Source organism: Physeter macrocephalus, chromosome 20 (assembly GCF_002837175.3).
Source record: "Physeter macrocephalus isolate SW-GA chromosome 20, ASM283717v5, whole genome shotgun sequence".
NCBI classification, from domain to species: Eukaryota; Metazoa; Chordata; class Mammalia; order Artiodactyla; family Physeteridae; genus Physeter; species Physeter macrocephalus.
The window spans coordinates 96,648,827-96,653,565 of record NC_041233.1 but is presented as its reverse complement, the minus strand read 5'-3'; the positions used below and the strand labels follow the sequence as shown (position 1 = coordinate 96,653,565).

General features: G+C 40.1%; 1 protein-coding gene and 1 non-coding gene across 4 annotated transcripts in view; one reads left to right on the top strand and one right to left on the bottom strand.

The window, feature by feature from the left end:
* UBXN8 (UBX domain protein 8) overlaps positions 1-4,739 on the top strand; it is a 26,900-nt gene that overhangs the window by 16,838 nt on the left and 5,323 nt on the right. The gene's annotated exons all lie outside the window — the stretch shown is intronic.
* LOC112066949 (U6 spliceosomal RNA) lies at positions 2,819-2,925 on the bottom strand. Its single transcript, XR_002892986.1, has one exon. It is a non-coding gene; the product is annotated as a U6 spliceosomal RNA (small nuclear RNA).

Genomic DNA, 4,739 nt, shown 5'->3' with positions numbered 1-4,739 from the left:
GCTCAGGCTCCGGACACGCAGGCTCAGCGGCCATGGCTCACGGGCCCAGCCGCTCCGCGGCATGTGGGATCCTCCTGGACCGGGGCACGAACCCGCGTCTCCTGCATCGGCAGGCGGACTCTCAACCACTGTGCCACCAGGGAAGCCCTGAAAACCAATTTTGAGGCAGCCATGAAAGCCGTAGGAGGGTCTCTTTTTTGTCAACACATTTGCAACATTTAAGTTTAGTATTTTGGATGTCTGAGGAAAATCTGAAAGTCGTACAGAAATACGATGAAGTGTGCAGTCAATCCCCAGGACAACCACAGTCCCCGTGAAACTCAATTTAAGGAAAAACCAAACGTCTAGTTCCTCCCTGTTACACCCATCAAATCCGTACCCATGACATGTTTGTCCTGAGCCTCCTGCACCCTCACCTCTCCTTAAGCTCTGGGTTGGTATCCATAATAACCACTTACAATACAGGAGTGATTAAGTACAGCTCAGGTTGACAGGGAACACCTTTTAAGAAGTTATTGGGGCTTTAAAGCACGTGATGTTACTCCTACAGGACAGCAGTCTGTCACCAAAGGTGATGATAGACATCAGGTTGTCAGTGAATCCTTTGAAATTGTACCTTTTTGTGATTATAGGTAGAAGGACAGTGTTCTTCTTCAGAATCTCAGGTCTGTGCCCCTAAAAAGGTCAAGAGACCTCCACCCAGAGGCAGTTGATGTTGCTCTCCTCTTTATAAGAGTTATTCATAGTTATTCCACTTTGTTTCTTTTCTACCCTTTTCCCATACTGGGTAGATGACATTTTGTGCTACACTTAGTAAAGTGTATGTCAGAGTAATGGAATTTTAGAGCTGGAATGAACCTAAATGAGATCTTATCCTGTCTCCTCACTTGAAGCTGAAGCCATAGGCAGGAGTTTCCGAGGTCCCTGCTGGGAGAGCCCTGGCTCTCTGGCTATGCCAGAACTTTTCCTTTATTTTCGCTACGAGCAGTACTATCCCTCTTTTCTTCTCCCTGCTCCTATTTGCTTTACCTCTGGCTCTGCTCTGATTTTTGGTCCTCTTTGCTCTTTTTTTGGTTAATAAAGTCAACAAAATTAAGGTAAATAATTGTTATCTGAAAATCACATGTTAAATATATGCACCGTATATATATATAGTATATATATAGTTAAATGCTCTGTATATATATAGTATTAATGAGGTACAAGCAACTTTATATTATGTAATGAAGCTTTATGAAGAGTGCTGCTAATATATAGTTGATGCTGGTTGATACTTTTACAGTGTATTCTATTCTACACTAATCAAGAAAAGCAAATAAGTATTGGAAGATTTTGGTTCTATTAGAATCATCACTGGGCAAGGCATTTTCCACCTGTGCAGTTGCTACTGCACATAGATTTCTAGGAATTCAAAGCGTAAATTCCTAATTCCCGCTAACCATTCACCAGCCATTAGTTTCACCTCCTTGGATGATTCTCAGTGTCCCAGCCCCTCTTTCAATAACGCTCCTGTTCTCATTGACCTTGTTATCCTACTCTTGATCTCATGACCTGTTTCTGGGCAGTTAGCCTGGTCCCTCTGGACATCTCTGCCTGGCTTTTCCCCTCCCTTGTGGTTGACTGTTTCATACTAGTGAAAGTAGACCTGAAGTGTGAAGTGTCGTCATCACCATCAAAGTTAAAAACAAGAAAAAGAAGGCATTCTAGTTTGGGGAGTGCGCCTTTCTAACCCATCCTTCACCCTATCACCCCGAAGAAGTGTTTTCAAAGTTAAAAAGGCACACTTGGAGTAGGCAATGAGTGCTTTGCCACAGTTACCCAAGATTTTAGGATGTTTGTAAGTCATGTAGTCATATTCTTTCTGGCTTTCTGCAAAGTACCATTTTGTATTTGGCCAACTTTGCAGCTTTGCTCTGGTATCATAATCATGATATATCATCATACATAAAGCTTGCCCCGTCATAACTAATATACTTTAATCCTCAAGCCACACAACTATTTCACGAGTCCATATGTAAAAGAATAATTTCACTTTTAGGAATACTGGAGGTTTTAATTTTCAGGAGAGTCTCTATTTCCTTGTTAAAGTTAGGCCCTTTAAATGTGTGGTGTCACCCACAGAATAGAGGGACTTTTTTTTTTTTTAATTTCGATTGGAGTATAGTTGATTTACAATGTTGTGTTAGTTTCAGGTGTACAGCAAAGTGAATCAGTTATACATATATCTACTCTTTTTTTAGATTCTTTTCCCATATAGGCCATTGAGGGACATCTTTTTTTTTTAATATATGAATTTTATTTTTTTATACAGCAGGTTCTTATTAGTTACCTATTCTATACACATCAGTGTATACATGTCAATCCCCATCGCCCAATTCATCACACCAGCATCCCCACCCCCCCCGCCACTTTCCCCCTTGGTGTCCATATGTTTGTTCTCTACATCTGTGTCTCTACTTCTGCCTTGCAAACCAGTTCATCTGTACCATTTTTCTAGATTTCACATATAAGTGATATTATACGATATTTATTTTTCTCTTTCTGACTTACTTCACTCCGTATGACAGTCTCTAGGTGCATCCATGTTCCCACAAGTGACCCAATTTCTTTCCTTTTAATGGCTAAGTAATACTCCATTGTATATATGTACCACATCTTCTTTATCCATTTGTCTGTCCATGGGCATTTAGGTTGCTTCCATGACCTGGCTATTGTAAATACTGCTGCAATGAACATTGGGGTGCATGTGTCTTTTTGAATTACGGTTTTCTCTGGGTGTATTGCTGGGTCATATGGTAATTCAATTTTTAGTTGTTTTAAAAATATGGAACGCTTCATGAATTTGCGTGTCATCCTTGCACAGGGGTCATGCTTATCTTCTCTGTATTGTTCCAATTTTAGTATATGTGCTGCCGAAGCGGGCACTATTTTTAGTTTTTTAAGGAACCTCCATACTGTTCTCCATAGTGGCTGTGAGGGACAGCTTTATAATTCTTTGTTGCTCGGGAAGGGACTAACATTTATTTTAAAGGTTATCAGAATAGAATGAAGTTTTCACTGTGTGTGTGTGTGTGTGTGTGTGTGTGTGTGTGTTTCTGTATATGTAGTAGCTGTGGCTCTATAATAATGAGCCATATGAGAAAATTCCTGTTATAGTGGAAGCCTGCTTGGACTTAGGAGCAGACTGATAGATGCGCGAACTAATGGCTAACATGGATTTCTGATAAGGGAGTGGGGAATCTGAAACATAATGCAATTCTTAAGCATTATACCCTGATTTTTTTAAGTGCCTGTTATGTATTTCGTATTACAACTATCCACAGAGTTCTAAAGTAATACAGTAAGATTTTTTTAAATGAGAGGAAGAACTAACTCATGGTAGTCTAGAATTCACAATAGAATACTCACCATATGTTACTCTTCTACTTTTAAATTGAAAAGACAATAAGTGTAGAATTTAAGATAATTTGAAAATAGTTTTGTAAATCATCATATTGTTACCATAATACCATAGCAACTATTTTCATTATTGTATGCCATCTTATTTCATTCTAAGGGGAACTACATTTTAATTATTGCTGCTACTTTTCATTTAGATTTCATTTAATAATCTGTGTTTGGGACAGTGATTTACTTTCCAATCTGTACTGTGTCCCAGGCCTTTTACCCATTCATAGGTCAGTCCACTAGACTGTCAGTAATCTTAGGAGAAATTGCACACCCACCTTTCACAGTAATTGTAATAACAGAACAGTAGCTGGGTTTCAAACAACGATAGTTCATTTCTCTTAAGTATTTAATCATAATAGAAAATGTTAACTCACTGTATTTTTAAAAAATTAATTAATTAATTATTGGCTGCGTTGGGTCCTCGTTGCTGCACGCGGGCTTTCTCTAGTTGTGGTGAGCGGCGCTACTCTTCGTCACGGTGCACGGGCTTCTCATTGCGGTGGCTTCTCTTGTTGTGGAGCACGGGCTTTAGGTGCACAGACTCAGTAGTTGTGGCTCACAGGCTCTAGAGTGCAGGCTTAGTAGTTGTGGCTCACGGGCTTACTTGCTCCGCGGCATGTGGGATCTTCCTGAACCAGAGCTCGAACCTGTGTCCCCTGCATTGGCAGGCGGATTCTTAACCACTGCGTCACCAGGGAAGTCCTGATTCACTGTATTTTAACCTTAGTTTTTCTTAAAGCATTTGGCTTTAAGTATCCTATCAGATCATTAAAGTTTGAACAAAACCTCACTGTAAAAGTTAAGTTTTATTGTTTCTAAAAATAAGCAAAATGGGCTTTTAATCAGTGATTCTTAGTCTGTGATTTCTTTGTTTTATTATAAAATTTTCTTTAGTAGAAGTAGTGACAGAGCTAAAGATTGCACTGATTTGGCTATGAATCAAACACCTTACCTACTTGAATAGAAATATTTTCTAACATGGCTTTCCTGAAGGGTGGTGGGTGCTGCTATAAAACCACCATTTCTGCAAACTGTGCTGCCAACAGAACTCCCAGGACAGTTGGGATAATGTTGACTATAGTAAAGGGTTTCCTAACGGTAAATAACGAACATCAGAATTAATAACTAAATCGTCATCTTTTCTTGTTTTTTTTTTTTGTCTTTTTTTTGTGGTACGTGGGCCTCTCACTGCCGTGGCCTCTCCCGTTGCGGAGCACAGGCTCCGGACGCGCAGGCTCAGCGGCCATGGCTCACGGGCCCAGCTGCTCCGCGGCATGTGGGATCCTCCC